Source organism: Heterocephalus glaber, unplaced genomic scaffold, assembly GCF_053883595.1.
Source record: "Heterocephalus glaber isolate CG9 unplaced genomic scaffold, H.glaber_assembly_v1.0 deba00001428, whole genome shotgun sequence".
In the NCBI taxonomy this organism is placed as follows: Eukaryota; Metazoa; Chordata; class Mammalia; order Rodentia; family Bathyergidae; genus Heterocephalus; species Heterocephalus glaber.
The window spans coordinates 16,569,977-16,594,387 of NW_028258293.1; the positions used below are offsets into that span (position 1 = coordinate 16,569,977).

At 39.0% G+C, this 24,411-nt stretch overlaps 1 protein-coding gene across 3 annotated transcripts in view; it reads right to left on the minus strand.

Annotated features, from left to right (window-relative positions):
- Window positions 1–23,181, minus strand: part of Far1 (fatty acyl-CoA reductase 1) — a 62,311-nt gene extending 39,130 nt beyond the window's left edge. The window contains exon 1 of one of the 3 annotated variants that reach the window (XM_021263833.2): window positions 23,098–23,181. The gene's annotated coding sequence lies outside the window, so the exon portion shown is untranslated. Of the gene's footprint in view, window positions 1–21,428; window positions 21,743–23,097 lie in introns of those variants that run through there. The other 2 variants (XM_004851462.4, XM_004851461.4) reach the window with 2 other exon arrangements.
- Window positions 23,182–24,411: the final 1,230 nt, after the last annotated feature.

The window sequence follows — 24,411 nt, forward strand, 5'->3', positions numbered from 1 at the left end:
TAAGATACCTTATACAGAACATATGAAGAATATTTCTGCATACACCTAAAAATGACTGGTATTAATCACAATTACACACTGCATATATGTTAGTGTCCTGAGAAGAGAATCAGTTATATTTAATTCTGTAAGCTTCATTTTCTTCTTACGTAATTTTTTTTGAGATAAGCTCCCACTAGGAAGCCCAGGCTGGCCTCAAATTCACAATCTTTCTGTTTTGGCCTAACCTGCACCACCATGCCCAGTCATAAAAGTATTTTCAACAAACTTCAAGCACCAACTAGATATCAAATCTTTTCCTTATCTATCTATCTATCTATCTACCTATATTTAAGTAGAAAGATATCAAGTAGTTTTCCCTGTAACCATTGAGGATTTACAACTGCTATGTAATTGGCTCAACCAAAAACAAACAAACAAACAAAGCATAAAACCACAACTATGTACTTGATATACTTTCTTCCTTCATTTTCCAGGACATTGCCCTACCAAAGCCTAAACTGCAATACTATTAACACCAAATGGCAGAAAATTCTTACCAAACAATTCTCTCTTCCTCAAGCTTAACCATATAAAGATTGCTTGCTTAAGAGACTTGTAGAATGAAAGTCTTCTTACTGGTCTCGGGAAACCAGTTCAAAGTTATTTACATAAGATTTTACACTACTGTAATGACTTAGTTCTTCATGAAGGAAAAAACAATTCCCACAACTTACAACAATGCCACCAAAAATTTTACAAGCACTCAATATTTTTAAACTTTGTTTCCAGGAATTCTTGGCTTCCCCAATTCAACCTACTAACTTGCTGGCAAAATCAATAAAAATGGGACTTCACTTCAGGAAAGTGCAGACTGTTCACATCTTCCACATCATCTTGCCAGTATGCAGAAGCTACTGGGAAAACAAAAGCCACGAAAAGAATGCTGCCAATCCTTTCAGAGCATGCTATTTAGATTTCTACTACAGAGTACAAGATCTAAAAGCTTCTCTAATCTATTGACAAATAGCTGCAGTACTAAAATACTGAGAAGAAAAAAACCAGCATTACCATTCACCTTCACTTGGAAAAGAACAGACAAGAGTGGCATTAGATATTTTCTTCAGAAGGTACTGGATACTTTGGTTCAAAAGTGGAGAAGCAAAAGTCTTTCTTCGTGAAGTCCAACAAAATGCTAAGTTCCAATCCTGGTGTGGTAGTGGACAACTATAACCCCAGCAGTGAGAGGATCCTAACTTTAATCACTTTTGAGAAGTACTGCAAATTCAAGTCCAGCCTGAGAAATTCAGTGAATCAGCAAGACCCTGTCTCAAAATTTAAAGGGGGTGGGGTGGGGGGTGGAATGAAGCTCAGTGCAAAGGGCCTAGGTTGAATCCTCAGTATAATTTTTTAAAATGCTGAGTACCAAATAATTGCCATTTTCACAGAATTCACTTAGGCTACTTTACACAAAAGTAGATTTTCCCAGTGATTGTAAAGGGGAATATTTTCATGTATTTCCATTTATAATCACATTAAGAGAAATAAACTGTATTGCAAAGCTATTTAATTAAACTACATTCACTTGCTAAAAGTTCAACTCCAGATTCTGCTACTTAGAAACTATGAGATCTTAAAACCAGTACCATTCTGAACCTGTTGTCCTTTTTTGTAAAAGAAGAATTCAAATCTTATGGGCAAATAGAGCCCATAAGAAACAGTCACAGAACCAGAAAAATTCTAAGGTAGCACTCCACACAATATAACTGCACCTTTTAACTATTTATTCATCTAACAAATATCTCAAAATTAATGGAATCCTAATCACATTGTCTCTTAAACATGATTAAAGTCAAAATTTTCTCTCTCCAACTTTTAAATGAGTTATTTAAATAGATAAAGCAACTAAAGTGAGAGATTGCAGTTTTCCAATAATCAGCAAAGCACCAAAATTTACCATTAAAAAAAGGCCAGATTTTTCAGTGCCAAGAAATAGGAAATATATTGACTGGTTGTTTCAGACACTTGCTAAACAATAAGAAATATGTACACATATATATGGAAATTGGGGTATTAGGAACAAAGAAATAAGCAATTCCATGGGCCAACCACATAAAATAAGAATGAGGTTTTACATAAGGCTGACTGGAAATGAGAAAAATATACAGAAAAGGGAAGAAAAAGATATTAAAAAATTTATCAAGCACAAACTGTACCTCTCATGCCCTCAGAAACTATCCACCAAATCTTCAATGATTTTTGTCTGTGGTCACTCAGTACACCTGCATGGGCAGACAAATCAGAACCAGTTTCTTCTAACTAAGCTCCTATTTACAGAAGGCAAAAAAAAAAATTCCTAGCACTAGAAGCTCAGAGGAAGTGTAGCAGGTTGGAATAGGTGGTCTTGAAGGTCCTATCCAGTTCTGAAACTGTAGATTCACTGCAGGAGGAAAAAGCAGCCTTATTTACTTTAAAGCATTCTGGCTTTTACTAATTTTATATAACAGACAATCTGCTAAACAGTTTTAAAATGAAATGAGGCAAGTTCTAACTGAAGAATCTTTAAAAATTCCAGACCATTCTACATTCAAAGTTGATGGACAAACTGGCAAATCAGTATAAAACTTTCAGTCAAGTGGTTCAGGTAGACTTATTTTCTTTTTAAAAAAATATATTTTAATTTGGTCTATTAAATTTACAAAATATTGTTTCAATGTAGTATTTTCATATAAGGATATAACAAGTTTTGATCATTTCCCTCTCCCCTAATATCCTTTTCATATCCCTTTGTAGACTCTTAAACCATTAAAATTCAAAGCCAATTAGACTTCACTAAAACTTCCCTGAGGGCCACTTCTAGAGGCACCTAACCAGAAAGAGAAAAGACAAGTCTACTGTCAAATCATGAACTGAACTCAGGAGACTATCCAGGTGGACTTCATATTACGTTATTCTCAGGTTAAGAAATAAGCATGTATCAAAGATTGTGAAATCTAATTCTTATCACACCACACGACTCACAGAAAGACCTTACCTAGAATCATTTACTAGAATATAGGACATTGGGGTTAGAAGACAAAAATCTCTGAGGTCTTGCTTAAGAATAGCAACAAATTCAAACACTTTTCTATAAATATCTATGTCAAAGTAATCCAATGCGGATCGATGTAATTTGGAAATTCATATTGGACTTATCTACCATTGAAAATATAGTGAACTATTAGGAAACTAAATCTCATGTCAGTACTGAGTGAAATCAGGTTCTACTTATAAACTGCTTCCTGAAAATAAGGTGAGACTTTTGATGAAACAATGCTTTTCAGGTAGATAACACAGCGCCAACATGCAGTAAGCAGTGGAATTCTGTGTCTAGCAGGCCAGGGTTGGAACCCAGGCTCACCCATTTATCTTGGCAGTAAGCTTATTTACACCTGTTTGGTTCTGTAGTTTCCTCATGTCTAAAAATACAAATAATAAACTCATTTACCCACCTCCACCTCTTAGCATTTATATGAGAAATGAATGATAGAAACACACAAAAGACTGGGCATACAATTACCTTTCCTTATTCATTTTCCTTTTTTGTCTATGGACAATATGGTCCCTCCACAATCAGTCTGATCTATAACATTTCAGAAACAGTCTAAAATTTTTAATGGTACTTTTTTCCTAGAAAGAATAATTTATTTATGGGTCTAATTTTTAAACCAGTAAAAAAAATTATTGCAAAAGACAGACCAAAATCTATTTTATTTTTGGACTACACATTCAATTTTCACATGTACATATACTCATTTTTTAATTTTGGGAAAGAAACTAATGATTTTAGCAAAAGCAGACTTACACTACATACCTAAAGGCTTGTCAAAACAATTAAACCATACCTACTTAGTGCCTGAAAGACAAGTTAAACCTTCAAGTGCTTTAAAGTCAGGAAATCAATATACACAGGTAATCTCTCCTCCCTGGTTGGTCTTAAACGTTGATTTTTTTGTTTTTGTTTTTGTTTTTGGTACCAGGGATATAACTCAGAACCTTGGGCTTGCTAGGCAGGAGCAGTGCCACTGAACTACATCCCTGGCCTGAGCTACATCCCTAGTTTAAACTTGTACATAATGATTCAGATCAACTGGAGACATCACAACATTACTAGTGCAACACAAATGGGTACAATCACTTTGGAAAAACTGGAAATATTTATAAGACATAAGCATACTCTGTGACCTTGCAATATCCTCAGCAATATAACCAAAATACAAATGTACATGGTCACCAAAAGACATGAACAGTAAAGTCCAAAGAAGTATTTGCAACATCATAAAAGTGGAAACTCAAATATCCATCAACAGTAAAATGAATAAATAACATATTCTTTCATCCATCATTAAAAGGTGCTGTTTTTAAATGCCCTTTCTTAGAGCCTACTATAATTTACAAATGGCCCTATAAGTTTCTTCCAAATTTAAGAATTATAGTTTAGTCTAAGGTGAATTGTCTTAAGACCACACTTTGAAAAATACTGTCTAGGACATTTTCAAAGTAAAATGGAGAAAATAACAAGATTCGAAATATTTTGTTAATTCCAAAACTAGTACCTGTCAGGCCCAGAGAGCAAAGAACTTCAAGTTGAAGGCTGGGCCACATCCAGGCACTGTGCTTCAGAAAAAGGACCAGACTGAGCTTTACAACAATAAGAAGCAATGTGAGGCCTACAGGATAGCCTGCAGCCAGTTATATGGTAGATGAACTTCTGAAGTATCACCTACTCAAAGAGACGCAACTTATTCTCAATTCTCTCAATGTGAGACTACACTAGAACAGCAAATCCTAGGGCCAAATCTCTCCCATTCCCTGCTTTTGTAAATAAAAGACATCTTCAAATTATTTTAGCCTACATCTGAGCACAACAGGAGGGTTCAGGCACAACAAAGACCGGACAACTCACAAATCCTAAAATATTTCCCATCTGCCCCTTAACAGAAAACATTTATGGACCCCCAGCCCTAGACCAAGATCCTGAGTTCCTGCCTCAGTTCTTGGAATGCACTCTGGTTTCCCACAGCCTTAAACACTATGAGACCCTGCCCTCTTGGCTAAACTCCTGAAAATCTGCCTAGCTCTTGCCACTCTCTCTCTCGAAACTAACAGTAAACTGAGAGTCACTAGTGAAAATTCTATTGCAGCTCTAATAAATCATGAATCCCCAAGAACCCTCTGCAAATGAAACACTGCCGTGATAAATAAACCCACTTCTCAAGAACCCTGCTCCAGTTCCTCCACACATAAAATCCCAGACCTCAAAATTCTTTTTTTTTTTTTTCTTGTGGTACTAAGGATTGAATCCAGGGGTACTCTACCTCTGAGGTGTACCCTCAATCCTTATTATTTCTTGAGACAGAGTCTTGATAAGATGCCCAGGCTGATCTCAAACTTGCAACCCCTACTGCTCAGCCTCATGAGCAGGTAGAACTGAGATGCACTCACTCTGCCAGCTTCCAATATTTTTACCTGAGGCTTTCCATTAGCACTTCCCAAACATTAATGTACTCGGAAAGGACATGGAGACCTTGTTAAAATGTAGATTCTAATTCAATAGGTCTGGGGTGGGTCTCAGATTCTTCACTTCTGAAAGATCTCTTTCTGGGTAGACCTACCTCCCAGTGCTAGTTAAGGTTCACTGTTCCTGAAATGCCAAGGTTATTTTATAATCTGTAATGATCTGTTTTACTTAAGAGAAATGACAAAGAACAAAGAAAGTATCAAGAAAATTTCATCTCTCACATTCCAAGTATGTACACCCACACACCCTTTACATTATATACCCATGGTCTTTCAAAACACAATGTTTCAAAATGCTATTAACTGGCCTGAAAAGAGCATATTCTATCAAAGACAAAGGGTCAGTTTCTGTAACATAATCTAATAAATCTAACAATTAGATGATCAAAAGATACAAATGAAAAGTAAACAAAAATACAAATGGCTCTTGAAACACCTATAAAGATGTCCAACCTTCCACATTCAGAGAAATACAAATTAAAACATCCACTTTTCACTTACTAGACTTGCAAAGACCAAAAACAGTGATAAAAGTATACAGAGGAAACAGAAATTCAATCTTCATGGGAGCAATCTGGCAGTATCTATCAAATTTTAAATGCTCACTACCTTTGACCCTGAAACTGTGTTTCTAAAACTTGACCCTGCAGCTATTCTTACATGTGTGTAAAATCATGCATTCATTGCAACACTGATAGCAAAAGACTGAAAACCTGAATGTCCACCAATCAAACAGCAGGTAAATAAAATGGCATGTTCCTATAATAGTATTCTGTATCTAAAAACAGAAAGAAATGTCTCAACATATATTAATAAGGGATAGTATTCAATATAAAATTTTAAAAACAAGATACTGGATAATATACCTCTTTTAAGGAAAAGGAATTTTTAAAATGTATGGATATATTTATACATACAAGATTATTCCTGAGCTGGGCATGCAGGTGCACTCCTGTAATCCCAACACTGTAAGAGACTGAAAAGCCAAGGGTGTTGGCAAATGTCTGTAATCCCAGAACTCAGGATGCTGAGCAGGAGGATCCCCCGAGAGTTTGAGGCCACCCAGGGCTACATAGTGAGTTCAAGAACAGCTTGAACTACATAGCAAGACCCTGTCTCAAAAAAAAAGAAAAAAAAAAGAAAAAAAAAGGAGTATGGGGAGGTAGCTCAGTGTGAAGGTCCTGTTTTCTATCCCCAGTCTCACACACACGTTATTCTGGCAGAATAGTCAAAAAACTGGAAGGGCTGGTTGCCTCCAGAGAGGAGAACTAGGTAACTATGGATCAGAGATAAGGGCATTTACCTTTCACTGTATATCTTTTAACATATTTTTATGCCTATGTATTATCTATTTTTAAAAATCAGTATTTTTTTAAAGCAGAAAATCCAGATTATCAAAAGGTACCCCAAAAAGAGAATCTGAAAGCACAAACTTTGCCCCTTCAGCCATTCTCCAGTAACTTCTTACAACAATTACAACCTGTATTTAGTAAATATTTTGAGAAATTTCATAAATGAAAATAAGAATAGCACTACGCCCGGGGAAAAAAGGGCACTAGTTTTCTTTCTGCTAATCTTTACTACTAAATTTGTCCCATTTCTTTATTAGATGGAAAACCATTTAGATTAAAAAGCAGATGCTTACTTGCATAGGAAGTCACTTCAATAGAAAGTGAAAAAATACTTCCATCCTGTAACGTTGATTTTTAAAATAAATTTTATTTTATCCCATCACCCCCTTCAAGCCCTCTCCCCTCCCTTTGTACAAAAGCTTTCTTGATATAGGATATCTCTCTTCTACTTCCTGAGGGATTCACCTCCTTCACAATGTTTACCATGTTCATAAAGCAGTAAAGTACAAAGAACTACCAAATACAGTACTGAAGTCTACTGGCTCTACCTGTACTCATTTTTCTGCATGTTACTGCACAGAGCAACCAAGAAAGGATCTTTGTAAGGACTTATGTCTTAGTTACTTTTCAGTCACTGCTGAGACAAAATACCCAGCATCCAAAGTTAAAGGAGGAAAGGTTTATTTGGCTCAGAGTTTGTGGAGGTTTCAGTCCATAGTTGGCTGGCTCCGAGGCAGGGTGGCATGGCAGAGGGGCATTGCAGAAGGCAACAAGGCAGCAAGGACCAAGCAATAAGGGACAAGCAATGCCAACAGCAGCCTTCTTTCTGTCCCTGATATTTTATCCAAGCCACCCACCCTTAGGGCAGTAGCACTCACACCTAGGGTGGGGCACCTTTAATCTTAGGATCACACTGTGAATCAATCCTAGCATTATACACTCTAGATCCAGCCACCTCTGAAAAGCCCAGCCTATGACCAAATGAGGCTTTGGGAGGACATCTAGATAGAAGTCATAACAACTTCCCTATAGGTTTAAGTTTCAGGGGCAGCACAAGTCTGCAGACACCTTGATTTCATGCTGGCCTATAGAACCAAGAAACAATAAATCTGTTGTCTTAAAGAGGCAAGTTGTGGAAACCAATAGAAGGCTACATACCACAGTAACCAAAGAAGATAAAGACCAAAAGGCCTTCTAATGATGAATATGTTTTTATGTCATAATACATACATTATGAATCCTTTTCAACACACAGGAAGACAGCAGTTACAAAAATGCTCTCTATTAAAACAAATGGGGCGGGGGGAGTCAGGGATTTAGCTCAGTGGTTTTGCTGCCTGTCCCACAAGTGCAAGGACCTGAGTTTGAACCCTGGTACAAAAACAAAAATAAAAACAAATGGGATGGCTTTTCAAAATGGATATAGGAAAAAACAGTAGAAAAAAAAGCTTTATATGTGAACAACGAAAGGTCAAAAGAAGGCATGTGTTCAGATTCAGAATAAATCATTGGGGTATATGTACATTTACTGAGGGTACATCTGCACATTCAAGTGTCAGTACGTAGCAGCACATTTAGGAAAAATAGTACTGATTATTTATCACTAACAAAAAATGACTCTAAAATTTACTGTCTTCTAATCATAAAATTCACTTAATTCTCTCACAATTTTTGTGAGTCAGAAATCTGAAAAAGGGCTCTGCTAAGCAATGCAGCCGGCTGAACAGTTACAGCTCTCCAGACTCCACCTTTTGCCTCTCCCAATGAGGTAGTTGGGGATCCTTTACAAAGCATGATAATTACATAGACTAATTACATAGCTTCGGAAGCTGCTAATGTAGATCAGAATTCTAGTAACTAGGTAGTTCTTTCCCTTTTCTGAACTAATCTTGGAAGTCACACAGTATAATTTCTGTCATGTTCTACTGACTGTAAGAGGAGGTCTGAAGATGGCCCAGATTTAAGGAGATATAAATCTACCTCAGGATGGGCAAGCACCCTAACGGCTTTTCAATGTTAGATCCATTTCCACAAGCTATTTGGCTCTGGCTTTGACATTCCCCTCGTCAATTTAGCCAATAGTTTTTTGCAGGTCAATATGCAAGCAAAAGAAATGAAGGAACAGTATCTTAATACCACTGAGTTCTGAGAACCAGTCAGTATTCACATTCCCTGTAGTATTATCATCAGTGCCAGCTACCTATAAAACTGCAGTTGAGAAGCTGAGGATGCAGCTCAATGGTGGAACACTGGTCTTCTATGCTTGAGGCCCTGGATTCAATCCCCAGCATCACAGGGAAATTTTTATTTTATTTGTTTGTTTGTTTTGTGGTTGTTTTTTGAGACAGGGTCTCACAATGTAGTCTAGGCTGGCCTAGAACTCACAGCAATCCTCTTGCCTCAGCCTCCCAAGTGCTGGAACTACAGGTGTGTGCCACCAAACCCAGCAGGGGAAAAATGTTTTAAAACTGCAGCAGATGCCACTGTAAACCTAAAGTCAAATACTGTCTCACAGTGCAAACTAATCTTTGGTACACTGTATGTTCTCCCACAATGCAAAACTAACCCTGGTATCCCCAAAAACCAAAAAGATCATGGACTCAAGGTCAAAAGATCAGAGTCTGACCCAAGAGGTCCCTGGAGCTCTGTGAAGAAGTCGAGGGATCTCACTGGGATACTTCTCCATTCCTCAAGGGATCTCAGGATTTTCTTTCTGGAGAACCAATGGTCTAGTTAGTGTCTTTTCTACTATACTTTGGTAACTATAGGATTTTTTTTTAATGACAAATAAAATTGTATATATTTATCATATAGGTGATGTTTTGAGACACATTTTGGATGGAATTTTTGTTTTGATTGCAGTTCAACTTAAAAGAAAATTTTCTCTGAAAGTTATAAGCAACAAATAAAAAAAATACAAAACACAAAGTGTACAAAAAAAACCCCACAAAGTGTACAATCTACCACATTCAAGATGTTAAGAATAGCGGGTTCCTTTTTCAAAAATTAAGGCTTATCAGGCATTTTTCCACAAACAATAGTTCTAGCATCTTAGTTAACATTTCTTTTTCCAATAAAAGATGCTAGTGTCCAACTCTGTTGTAAGCACCCATTGAAGGAGATATAATGACCACTCTGTTTGCCAAAACAGGCATTGGTATAGCAATATTCAACTCTGTGCCCTATTTTTCCAATGTCTAAGGTACTTCTTGGCAGTTCTTAGGCCACTATGCAACTATTTTATATACTGATGTTATTCCATAAAGCAGGGTAACTTTCACAAGAACTAACATACTTCTAGGATCTTATTATCCTAGAAAATTTTAGACAATGAGGAAAGTCAAACTCAAAATTTTTTGAGTAATGTGAAGATCAAACACAAAGACATATTGAAAAGTGAAGTTCTACTCCATCAGAGAGGAAATATCTAAATTTTTTGCTGACCAGAAAACTTAAAACTTTTTCAATAATAGCCATTTTTTTGTTTCTGTTTCTGAGCTCGAGGCCTGTATCAGTAATGTAATTACTGATTAAAGCCTACAGAAGGGCTGTAGTTTTGTTATACACAGGCTGGTAATATAGAATAGTAAGTAGGAAGAGCCATCTAAAATAAAAATATAAACAGTTATATCAATTAGCTAAATTACTTAAATGGGGGAGTCGCTACTTGGAAAAATGTATTAAATTCCATTTCAGGATGAAGAAATTTTCTTTAAGTATTTCCCGTAAGTCAGTCATGCAGTTCTTTTTTAAATAAACTATTATGCTATATTCTCCTTACTTTGATAAAAATGGTTTTACAGTAAGAAATTTTTATCCTAATATCGTCACACTCAGTGAAACAGTGTATTAATACATGAAGGCATTCTAGTATTTTAAATGTATTACCAAAGATAGAGCTTTCAAACTTTGCCAACACAACAAAGAAAATCCAAATATTCTGATTTGCTTAAAAATTTAGGAATTGGCTGGGGATTTAGCTCAGTGGCACCACACCTGCCTTGCAAATGCAAGGTCCTGAGTTTGAACCCCAGCACCAAAAAAAAAAAAAAATCAGGAATTGTCCATTGTCCATAAAATAACTGAAGATTAATATAAAATATTTCAAATTGGTCTAGGGATTTAGCTCAGTGGTTTCGCTGCCTGCTGTGCAAGCGCAAGGACCCGAGTTCGATCCCCGATACCAAAAAAACAAAAAACAAAAAACAAAAAAATATTTCAAATTACCCAGTAAAAATGACGTTACAGGAAAATGTACCATGTTTACCCTGAAAACTCCATGTAGACTACATAAAGTTTACCCCAAAACTGACTTAGGCAAATTATTAATTATGTGTATTGTATAGACTAATTAAAATCTCTAAAATCCCATTCATGAATATTAAAACATCATTTAAAAGAAGGTAGAATTGAGTATTTTGTTGATTACAGAAGCAGTTAACTCCTGTACGCTGTAAATCCTACTTGTGTGTGTCACTTTCTTACACTGCCTTATGAATCCGTTTTTCAAGGCTAAACCTAAAAACAGGTTTCAGTCCTTCAAGGAAGCATTCCTGGTATACAAGGCTGAGAAATTATACCCAACCAGACTGGGGAAATGCATTAGCATTATCAGAGACTATAAAATGTCCTGGGGTAAAGAAACTCACTGAACTCTTTTTATATCCTGCCCTTCACAAATTTCTCAGTACAGCTGGGGAAACAATGCTCATAAAGAGATCATGATCACCCATTCTATCAGGCTAGTAAGGTAATGACTCAAAAAATGGGCTGAATCTCCTGATAAACAAATGATTTAGAAAGCATGACCTTCCTTTGATCTGTAAGACTATCTGAATAATCTATTAAACTAGTTACAAGAATAGGAAAATTACTAGAATATACCAAAGACTTCTATTTGTATTCAAACTGTCACTTCAATTGTTACTGCAACTAGCAATGCTGCCAAGCTCCTACCAGAACACTCAAAAGTTGTAATTCTGAAACTCTGAAGAGCTACACTATCAGTTAAGTTGTATTGTCTTTAACTGGTCATGGTTTTCAATTACTGCCATTATTCTTGCTTTTAATTAAAAGTCCCATTAGTTTGGCTTCATTATTATCAATTTAGTTTGTTTTATTAAGTCTACAAAGAATATATTGTACAACTGCATCACTGGTGTTCTAAGTAATCTAAACTTTAAGGTAACAGATTCTGTGCTTCAATTAGGAACCACCCATACCCCTAACTGACAAAATCCCCCCAAAAAACTCTATCTTGATAATTATTATCATTCCACTAGAAAGTAGAAATTACTAACTAAAAGATCTAGCTAAAATTCTGAGATTGAAAAAGCTTGAGTGAGGTCACTAATAATAGGGACCAGACTTCTGACCTCCTGGCCATAGCACCCCAATGTAGAGGAACTCAAAACAGGATCAGTTGCCTAAGTAGTAGTAACTTCTTTGCATTTGGATGTAAATGACCCCTACAGTCTCTAATTCTGAGTAAGAAAGAACAGCTTCCAGGAATGTCTTAAAAGGGCTAAATCCCAAGGGGCCAGGGATTTAGCTCAGTGTTTCCGCTGCCTGCCTTGAAAGCGCAAGGTCCCTAGTTTGATCCCAAGTACCAAAAAAAGGGCTAAATCCCATATCAAAAACTCTTCTCAAAGGTCCTTTCCTAGTTTATCTTTAAAACTTTGCCAGGTTCATACACACACCATGCAACTAAATGCTCAGGCAGAAATCAGCTCAGCAAGGTATAAAAATGAGAAGAGAAAATCTGATGATTTTCTGAATTCTCAGTAGGTTTTCAGCTTTGGTAGGGAATTAAGATCTTAAGAAGTCTAGACTAATAAGCCTTGTAACCGTGGGTTATTACACTAAAAATGGGGCAAAATAGGCATGGCAAAGTGAAAACAGAGTATAAAAATTCAATGAATTTTTAGTCTATTTATCAAAGTCAGTGTTAAAACCCCTGGTGGTTAGACACTTCCTTTTCGGGCTACTGAGTTTCATAACGTAAAGACAACCAAAATAAGTAAGTTGAAAGATTTAACAAGTAACAGATTAATAGTACTAAATTCACCGTTGGGCTTGCCATAACCAAGTGATCTTGGTCAAGTCAATTAACCTCTCCAGCACTCAAAGAGATGCTCTATCACTGTTAAATGTTCTGGCTCACAAAAGTTTGTATTTCTACTATGTAAGAGTAAGCTGTTTCCTAATCTAGAGAATTATTAACTCCAACAGGTCACAAAGGTTACCACTTTAAAGCAATTCACCTAATATCTATCATCTTCAAACAGTCTTACACTGCTCTACACAATCAAATGTCCCGTTACCAGCAAATTCACCTGATTCCTATCTCCTAAGGATCCTGCTTACGCTAATAACCATCATGATGATTACATTTTTAAGTGCAATACAGTTTTTAAAAACAGATTTCTAAGAAACTTATTTAAGGCTGTTCTTCACAGTAAGTAAACACTGACTGCTTATGATCTCAGAACACCATGACTTTAAAAGTTATTTCAGGGCCGGGGATTTAAGCTCAGTGGTTCCAGTGCCTGCCTTGCATCCCCGGTACCAAAAAAAACCACAAAAAAACAAGTTATTTCAATACAGATGACAAAAAAATAACATCCTTTCCTCAACAATTTATAACTGCTTAAGGGCAAGATAGGTAGAAAAAAAAAACTTTCTTCCTTTACCTTTAAGAAAAAAAAGAAAAGGTTTTTATCCACTTATTTATTCTTATATATTCCACTTAAGTCAATTCAGGATGGGCAGCAGCCACACTATAAAGTACCATACACCTATTCCAAAATCTTTTGCAACATCATTCCTACATATGAAACTAAGTTATTTGATCCCAAGAACCCAATTAAGAATTGATCTAACTTTTTAAAATCAGGCATTTGCACAATAAGCTTCAAAATTTGATCATTCCTATTTTTAAAAATCTGTAAAAAGTGAACACAATACATGAAATATAATTAAATTTGGCAGCATGCTTTCTGCCTACATATTAAAGAATGAATTATTAAACCAGGGTCCACAGACCCCTTAGGTTCTGACTGGGTTCTGAGTCTTAGTAAACCTCTAAAATTTTATTTTTTTTTATTTTTTAATTTTTTTTTGGTACCAGGGCAAAATTTTATTAAAAATTAAACGTGAGGGCCGGGGATTTAGCTCAGTGGTTCCACCCCCTGCCTCGCAAGCACAAGGTCCCGAGTTCGATCCCCGGTACCAAAAAAAAGAAAAAATTAAATGTGTGTGTTTATATTCCTAAAGAAGTAGGACAAAGCTTTGAAGAGATTTTCTGAGAGGCTCCAGAACATTTTTGCATTATGAAATATACTTGAAAACTTTATTCTCATCAGAATACCTCATAATAAGATATAATGGTTATGAATTCCTTAAACCTCAGGATTTCCCATGAACTATCCATGTCAACATTCCTGACAATTTCATGAAATATAATCATATAAAGCAGGTATTTTGGGGCTGAGGATGGAGATCGATGCCAAAGCACTTGCCTAGCATGTACAAGGGCTTGGGTCCAATCTCTAGTACTGCAAAATGAATGAATGAATGAATGAATGAATGACTTCAGGTTTGGTTAGAAAGGCAAGACTTAACAACAATACTACATTCCTAAAGTAGACACAGTAAGTTCCCAACTTACAAACATTCAAGTTGCAAACTTTCACAGATATGAACAAACCTCAAATTAAGGACATTTGTAGATGCAAATAAATCATGAAAGTAGCTCACATGTCTGCCACATTTGTTACAGTATTTGTGTGTGTGTGTGGTCCAATTTCTAGTACTGCAAAATGAATGAATGAATGAATGATTTCAGGGTTGGTTACAAGGGATTAACAATAATACCACATTCTTAAGTAGATATTTCAAAATACTCTTAAAATCGTCAAATGGTTAACACTGAAGTTAAACAAATGTGCAAGTACACAAAAGAGTTACGACTTAAAAGTTTTAAAATGACATACCTGAAAGCTGACTGTACATGCTCACAAAGAATATTCTAGCTAGTGGGTCCCTAACACATTCACTGAGCTACATCCCCAGCCTCTAGTCAGCTCTTTGAGTGTACATTACTCATGATTTTTTATTAACTCATTCATTCACTAACAATTTGATGGATACCTGCATTCTAAGACATTCTGTCTCAATAAATGTATGACACCAAAAATAATCATTTTCTCTAATAAACTAAGAATCCCACCATACTCAAAAATGACAGGGAAGGAAGACAGAAGAAAAAGAACAAAATAGTCAGGAACTGTATCTAGTATCTAAAGCATCAATGTCTTTAATAAAAAAGAAGGCACAGCCGGGCAAAGTGGAACATGCCTGTAATCCTAGCACTCAGGAAGCTGAGGCAGGAAGACCACTCTGAGTTTAAGGCCAGTCTGCACTACAAAGCAAGACCCTATCTCAAAAAACAAACAAAAGGCACAGAGCTTGTATAATTTCAACTGGCTTCAATGTTCCCCTCCTCCCCCCCTTTAGCAGATGAGGAAATTAAAGCCCAGAGAGGGGGAAGTGACTTGCCTAAAGATACACACCAAGATGCTAACAAAACCAAAATTAAGTCAAATCTGCTGATTCACAATTCAATGTGAATTTTCTATGATGCTTTTCCATACCATAACATTAATTAAAGAAGATAAGCTATTAATATATGCTTCAATTCTATATTGCATCATTGGGGGGGGGTACCGGGGATCAAACTTGGGACCTTGCGCTTGCAAGGCAGGCACCGGAACCACTCAGCTAAATCCCCAGCCCATCATCATATTTAAAAAAAAAAAAAAAAAATAGGATAAGTAAAGGAGGAGAGACTGGGAAGAAAGTGAACACAACAAATATTATTGGTAAGATGGGTATATGAAAAGCTATATATGAAAGCTGTATGAATCTACCATACTTCCTCAGTTCTGAGACACGACTTCAAGACCCAGTACCTAGTTCATAAACATTTTGAAATAGACATTGTAAAATACATCTCCATTTCAAAATATATTAAAATGTAAAAATATACAAAGTGTACTTAAATGGTGAATGTTTAAATAAAAATTACTACAGCTAGGGCCGGGGATTTAGCTCAGTGGTTTTGCCACCTACTGCGCTAGCGCAAGGACCTGAGTTTGATCCCCGGTACCAAAAAAAAAAAATTACTACAGCTAAAAGACACACTGTCATTCAAAATACTTTCCTTTTCTTCATTCTTGCCACCTGAAGCAGTTGTAGAAGACTTTTGTAAGCATCTTTAAAAGATGTGATCAAAAATATGGTGAATGTTGGTGACAGGTGTCACCCAATGGAAAGGCAATTCATAAAAAACGTAAGTGTGGGCTGGGGATTTAGCTCAGTGGTTTTGCCACCTGCTGCCCAACCGCAAGGACCTGAGTTCAATCCCCGGTACCAAAAAAATAAAAATAAAATTTAAAAAAAAACGTAAGTGTGTCCTCAACTATCTTATTCACCTGAACTGGCACTGTGCAATTCCTGGCTCTAAACTAAAAATGACCATGGACGGTAAATATTTTCAATCAATGCAGAACATCAAAGCAGCCATGACAGTGCAACTAAAGACACTCGTGAAAGTGCTTCCAGAACTGCTTCAGAAAGTAGTAAGAATGATGCAGTAAGTGTATTTGAAGTGCAGGGGAAATACTTTTATGGTAATGTGTCTTTTACTCTAAGAAAATTCTTATTCATCATATTTTTAATCAGACCTTGTACATCTCTAAAGAGAGAAAATGTAATATAATGTATCCTATAAGACATGTTAAAATCAGTATCGTTTATTTATTTAGGGGGGTTTTTTTGGTACCAGGGATCGAACTCGGGTCCTTGCGCTTGTGCAGCAGGCAGTGAAACCACTGAGCTAAATCCCCGGCCCAGTATCATTTATTTAGAGGCAGTGTCACAAGGCACAAAACTTGGACCAAGAATCCCACTTCTAAAGAAACAAACAGTTACTAAATACCTAAGATTATGTGGTATTTTTTTTAAGTGTAGGAATTAACAAATCCTTGTTACTTGTTCTTTTTTTTTTTTTTTTTCCTTTTTGGTACCGGGGATCTAACTCGGGACCTTGTGCTTGCAAGGCAGGCACCGGAAAAAAATCCCTGGGCCTTTCTTGTTACTTGCTTCATGAGTTCTGGCGTAAGACAAAACAAGGTTTCAATGCTAGCTCTGCCAACTTGGCTCTCAGACCCTCAGAAAGTTACTAACTTCTCTAAACAACATTCTCCTCATCTATAAAATGGGGCACACACAAGAGAATTATATTAAAATTAAATGTCATTTAAAGAATAGAATATAATGCCTACATGAAACAGAAATCACAATTTCTCTCATAATCCCTATGGGCAAAATGAAATTAAAATAAAAACTAGAACCCTGATGTGGTGGCACATGCTTATAATCCCAGCTCTCTAGGAGGCTGAGGCAAGAGGCTCCCAAGTTCAAGCCCAGCCTGGGCAACTTGAGCCATGTACTCAGGGAGACTGTCTCAAAATAAAAAATGAAAAAAAGGCTAGGGGTGTGGCTCAGTGGCAAAGGCCCTGGGTTCAATCCCTAGTACTGCAAAAGAAATAAATAAACATTGATTTGCAAGGCACTTTCCTCTGTATTTAGAAGACTGGAATCAGTCAGTACTGATCCAAAGGCAAATCTTTACTAGTCTGCTTGGGAATAATTATTTGGTAAGTAAGGCTTATTTTCTTTTGTTTCACCCTGCACTAAAGACTGAACCTAAGGAGGATTGAGCTACATCTCCAGCCTTCTTTTTAAATTTTATTTTAAGATAATACCTTGCTAAATTGTCCTGGCTGCCCTCAAAACATGAGATCTTCCTGCCTTAGCCTCCTAAGCAGATGGGATTACAGGGGTTTGCTACTAGGCCTAGCTGAAAAGCTTATTTTCTTGATATTTGTCTCTGTTTTAGAGAAAACAGCGATGAATTTCTAAATGCTTTAAGTTGATCAGTTCAAAATTCAGTACTTTCATGCTGTCTTACTGAACTGAAACTCTAAGCCCATTACAAATTTACCGAAGAGAGGAACTATGGTAACAATGCATGGGAAGAGAATAAGGCTTTAAGGCCAAAAGAAACAGTTAAAATGACTCAATTCTATGAATAGTTTGTTTTCTTTTTACATTTCTTTCTACCTTAAACTCTTAAGAAAACAAATATTTAGGTGAGTCAAGACCTATCACTTCAATTGAGGGTACTTTAGTAATCTGATCCCTCTGATTAAGCAATAACATCTTTCAGTATGTATGGTTTGAGTTCCTACCAATTAACAACCCAGACATTTCCAAGATGAGAGCAGCCCTTGGGGCCGGGGATTTATCTCAGTGGTTTCACAGCCTGCTGCATAAGCCAAGGATACGAGTTCAATCCCCGGTACAAAAAAAAAAAAAAAAAAAACAAAACCAGAGAGCAGCCCTAATAAAATGGCTCATATGGAGCAGACATCTTTTCTCTCACCCCAGGTTTAGAATGACATATCCCCTAACAGCTCATTTCTGTTGAATGATTTTTACCCTGTAATTATAAAAACAATAATGCTCATTTTAAGAAATGTGTTAATAAAAAGTACAAGCATTTTAAAATCACTTAGAATCTTTCTAGCCAATGATTAAAAGAGGCCCCACTATCATCTTTCCTATGAATTTGATCATATTAGCCAAATACTTAAATTTGTACAAAGTACTTGACACTAAGCATTACTAGTCCATACCTTAGTGTCTTTCATCCAGCCTTGAGAGACTACATCTTCATTTCTTTTGTGCTTAACCCACTAGTTGCTTCTCAATCAGTGTTCTTTCGAGTCTGTCAGCTAAATATGTAGTTTGTTGCTGAACACTTCCTTCTTCCTTAAAATTCTTTGGTCGTTAAGTTTCTTAAAGCAACTTATTCCTTTATCTCTATACTGGCTGTCCTTTAACAATCTCCTAAAAATTACTCAGGCCTGACCTTTGGATTTTGTCAACTATGAGTTCCCAGCACTTAGCACAATGCCTGGCATCAAGTATATGCTCAATTAAGGTTTACTGGCTGACTTTACTAATCCTGACCTGCCACTTAATAGCCGTGTAACTCTAGGCCAGTTAAACATCTCTGAAACGCACGTCCTTTACCTCTAAAGTACAAATAATCAAAAGATGATGCTACGTGGAAAGTTCAAAACAGTGTCTGGCACAAAATAGCACCCAATAAATTTTGCTGTTACAAATCAGTATGATCTAGTGTAAGACTCAAAAATATTTCTGAGTATTGTGTTAAGACTATCAGATGTAGGGGCCGGGGATTTAGCTCAGTGGTTCCACCGCCTGCCTCGCAAGCACAAGGTCCCGAGTTCGATCCCTAGTACCAAAAAAAAAAAAAAAGACTATCAGATGTATTTCATTACTTCTTGATTGTAATTTTCACAACACTGTCTTATCAAAAGTATTTTGTGTACTTTACTGCCTTTTTTCCACCCATCAACTGATCTAATTCTTCTCTCCTAATTACCCCAAAGAATTATCATTTACCAACTAAATTGCAATAAGATGTTAAGTTGATTCCCACAATGCTAAGTGTTCAGTGAAATCTTCAATTCTCTTTCATTTTCACTTGTGATTCTTGTCCATAGTTGTTCATTTGTGGTTTTTCATTTGTGATTCTTGTCCATAGTTTATACCATGTTCAACTACTGGACTGTCACTCTTGTCTTTCAACAACCCATACCCCAACTCTTAGCTCAAATAATGGCTCAAAATTCACCTTTTTAAGGAAATCTTCCCTAATTAACTCCACACCAGTTGGATTATCTCTGCTCCAAGAGACCTCAGCATTCAGGTATTCTGTTATACTAAAAGTAACATGTGATCACAGAAATACCAAGAAAAAAACTTCCACAAAATTATTTCTATACCCCAAAGAATCATCCATTATTTATAATGTATTGTGCATCTAGTGAACAAGGAAACATTCTATACAACTGCTCTCTTTGGTTTCTGTCCCTGACAACATAACTTTTCACAGTCCTTTTGTCCTATTCTCCAACATAAATTAACTCTGCTATTTAAATCCGCAGGAAATGTGATAGTGGGCCACCTTTCCTACCACCTCTTCCCCAACCTCTGTGCACACCCCAAAAATAAGGAGTTTGAAGACTTCAAACAGAAAGGCAGTAGCAGTGGTACACAAATATCATGTCTTTCCTTCCTGAGTGAAAAGAATTTTGATCCTATTTAGTTACCAAACTCTTCTCAAGGCTGAGAAATTTCTCAAACAACAACACATAATCAAATTCCACTGCATCAAAAAGATTGATCCTATAGAATAACAAGAGGGCGGGGGATTTAGCTTAGTGGTTCCACCACCTGCCTCAGCAAGCGCAAGGTCCTGAGTTTGATCCCTGGTACCAAAAAAAAGTGTATCTTCAGCACCTATAGAATAACAGGACTGTAATTATACATGAATTCTGTTCCATCCTAAAAGATCTTGCAACATTTTTATGCAATATTACACATACTCAAGATAATTGAGAAACTTCCCTATAGGGCAGATTTTACAAGACTATCTTCTAATGCTGTCTTTGAACATAATTCTTTTTTAATGTAAAGGACTAAGCTATTGCTTACTGCCATCCAATCAAAAGCAAACTAGGCCACTTTCTTTCCTGAGAGACTAAGTCTGTGTGCTGTTAAGGCAAAACAAATGTACTGTCACGTGAGTGGAAAGAAGGGTGGGGAGTCGGGAGATCAACCTTAAGTAGTGAGAATTAACAGATCAGAGGGTTGGGCCCATCATGAGTAGTGAATGAACCTATGAATCTGACCTGCGGTCCCCCCCCCCACTCCGTCCTTGCTCAACTGTTCATAAACGATTCACAGCCTTCACCTGTCATACATAAATCTACCTCGCTTGCAAGGTGTGTACTCTCTAACAGGCCAAATAACGCCTCCTAGCGAGCCTCCCCTCCACACCACAGTGAACCTGTGCCCCTAGACACCTTCCGGTCTCGGAAGGCGCCTCTCACTCCAGATCCACGTGTCCCGAAGGTCCGGGGACCTTAACCTTCAAATCCCAAGCCAGCTCCCCTCGGCTTCCCGCTGCCTGGCCCCAAGCCCCACGGATGCCCACTTCCGAGAAGACACACCTCCGCCTTCCGCCTGGACACTCTTCTGAGCATCACCTCTCCCCATCACTTTCTTCGTCCCCAGCCACCGGAACCCTCCCCGAGACACTCAGGCCTCCCTCGCTCGCGAGCCCGCTCCCCGCCAATCAACCGGCCCACCTCCGCCACCTCTCGGCGGCCTCCCACCGCGGGCGGAGCCAGGCTCCTCGCCCCGGCCAGCCGAGCGGCACCGTCCGGCCGAGGAGGGCGCCCCCGCTCCGGGCGCGCTAGAGGGAGGGCGGGGGCGGGGCGGCCCCACCTCGGCCCTGCCCCGGCTCCCGCAGCCGCCGCCCCAGCCAGACACCCAGGAGCCCGCGGCTCAGCCTCCAGGGGCGCCCCTGCCTCTCACCCAGACGAAGAGGCTCAGGCCTCGCCGTTCCCTGGCACCTCAGCGAAGGCTGCGCGCCGCCGGCGTCGGGCTCTCCTCACTCGCGTTTCCACCGCCCCCGACCGGCTGCTGTAGAGCGGACGGACAGCCGCTCGCCCACTGGCTGTGGCCTGCGCTTGCGTCATCAACCCCGACCGCCCCTCGGCATGTGACTGGCTGGCGCGGCGCCCCCTTTCCACGTCCGCTCCCGATTGGCTGTCTTGCGCACCCTCGCGGGGAGGACCACTCACCCTCGGCCTCACTCCAGCTTTCCACCCCCCAGCCGAGTTTCCATGGGGGGTGGGGGGCGGGAGCGAGAACCAGTGAGACGCGAACGGCCAATGGGGGCGCGGAGAGAGGCCCGGGAGGTGGGCGCCGCGGCGGCCGGCGGGGGAAAGCTCAACCAATGGGCGCGCTCCCCACATCCCGGGCTCCGCAGCGCCTCCCCCGGCCGCTGGTTCCGCGGATCGCGCCCAGCGCCACGCCCGGCTGCCCGCGGCTCTAGCGGGGCGCCCGAGCGAGAGGCGTGGGGCGCGCTGGAAGCCGGAGCGAGCGCCCGCGGAGCAGCCATTGTGTCGTCTCCGGGCTGCCTACGTGGAGCCCGACTCGCCTTTTGGGGGACCCCGGGGTGCCCTCAGAGAATCTCCACTTTGGTCCGGGTCCCCGGCGAGGGCGGGGCCGTCGCTCTGTGGACCCGGGACTCTCTCAAGGAAAAGCTCCGGTGGGGAGGACACAGCCCAGAGTGTCCTCCGGCTTCACCGTACAGAGGCCAAACCGTGCCGCTTCCCACTTTCTCCAAAACTTAGGGATGGTGAGGGAAGTTAGAACAGTGGTTTCCGCTGAGGCATGCGGGCATGTTCTATGCGAAGGAGCGCGAGGAATCCCAGGTGAACGTGGAAACGTTCTTTTCCTCGATCCGAGTGGTAGTTACAGGGGTGTTTGCAAATGCACAGATTCACTCTGCTGCATACTTCAGGTTAAGTGCACTCTAGGCACCTCATGAACCAATAACTCAGTTTTTTAAAGTATACAGCGATCCTAAGAGTTACCCCGTAATTCGTAGTTCCCACCAAGCCTTAGCCATCACTAAAGATCTACAAGTCGTTGAAGGAGGGAGGAGGATTTACGAGAAGTCAAAATGTGGGAAAGCTTCTGGCACTGTGAATAGCAGGCACTGGTTGGAAATTTAAGGGCGGGCCAGCCTGGCTCGTGGTGATTTTTCTTTAGCGAATCCGAGCTTATTTCAGTGTCTGGCCCTGTTAGTAGCACAGAATCACTCAGGACTGCCTCCAGTTGGAAACTGCAAAAGCTTATCGAACTGCCTACTTTGTGGCATATTTAAATTCTGAGCCCAGGAAACAAAACTTGCCCTCAAAGAGCGCATAGAGCAGAGCTGTAGAGCCGTTTCACAAAGACAAAGTTAACACAGTTGTTTACCTTCAGAAATGGCACATCTACTATGTTAGTCAAAACAAGAGTGTGGGCCTAGAACCCACTCAGTCTATTAGCTGAGTTGTGAAATAACCAGGGTCAGGTAAAACATTTGTTAAAGTGGTTTAATTATACCCTACTGTCTTCGTTACTGTCCTCATTGCTGGCACACAATACACAAAACCCATCACTTAAAGGAGGAAGGGTTTATTTGACTCACAGTTGGTAGGGGTTTCAGTCCATAGTTCACTGGCTGGCAGAGGGGCAGGGCAGAGGAGAAACAGCTCATGGCATGGCAGGCAGGAAACAGAGATGAAAGGAGGAGGCAGGCGGATATTACCCTTCCAGGCCATGCCCCTAGTGACTCACCTCCTCCCACTAGGATTCACTTCCCAATGTCACATTTAGCTATAAACTGACCAATGGAATAAACCACTATTGACTGTTAAGCCCCCAGATCCAATCACCTCCCAAAAGCCCTACCTGGGATCACATGTGGCTTTCAGAGAACATCTAGATATAAACTATAATACACCCCTCAAAAGATAACTGAGGCGGTGCTGGGCACAGTGACTAAAAGTTGTCCCAGATGCTGGAGGCTGAAGCTTGAGGATGGTTTGAGTAAAATAGCAAGATCTCATCTCAAAAACAAAAACTAAGCCCAATTCTAGATTACTAAACTACACCAGGATAAAAATCACAACATTCGTATTTAGTCATTAATTTGTTTAGTTCAAATGAATGTCTCTGTTTAAAGTGCACATCACTAAACAGGCACATAAAGTCAGACGTGGCAGTAGTTTCCAGCACATGGATGTAATGAGACAACAATTGCTTTCATTGAGCTTTATGTTTACAGGTTCAGTAGCTATTGCACATGAAATGTAGTTGACAACACTGAAAGGAATGCAGTTCTCTTTGTAGTTACAGTGGAGATGTCATCACAGATATCTAGAATGCATCACAAATAGTTACTGTCATACCATACAGTTTCAGATAACTTTCCTCAAGTAAGCTAAATTCTGGTAGGGGAGTTATTCTCTGCAGTTTATTTGATGATCTCTACCTTGCCCTGCACCCATTTATGGTATTCAGAATTGGTCTGCTTTAAAACTATTTTTAAAGACTTAATGAAAACCCAAATGACAAGAAGTCAAAATTTCTAACATTTCCACTGATACATAGACTGCCAGTCTGGGCAGGTACAGACAGGTCCCACATCTCTAAAAAGAGAAACTTAGTATCTGTTTTGGGTGTTTCAGAGATCTGTGAAATAGTTGTTTCACTCAGAGGTGAATAATCTGCTGCTCAGACATTCCACAGGGTTAATCTAAGTGGAGCAGAATGGAGCTGCTATGTTTATGGCTCTTCTAAAGTACTATGTGTTCTAATCATTGACTTTCTTTTTGCAGCTCTCTCTTCTAGACCTTGTTCACTGCTGTTGTCCTGGTGTTACTTTCTTCTCGCATCTTAGGAGGAAGAGGCACAGTATTAACAATATTTCTTAAGACATATCTGTTATCGATTTTCCAAT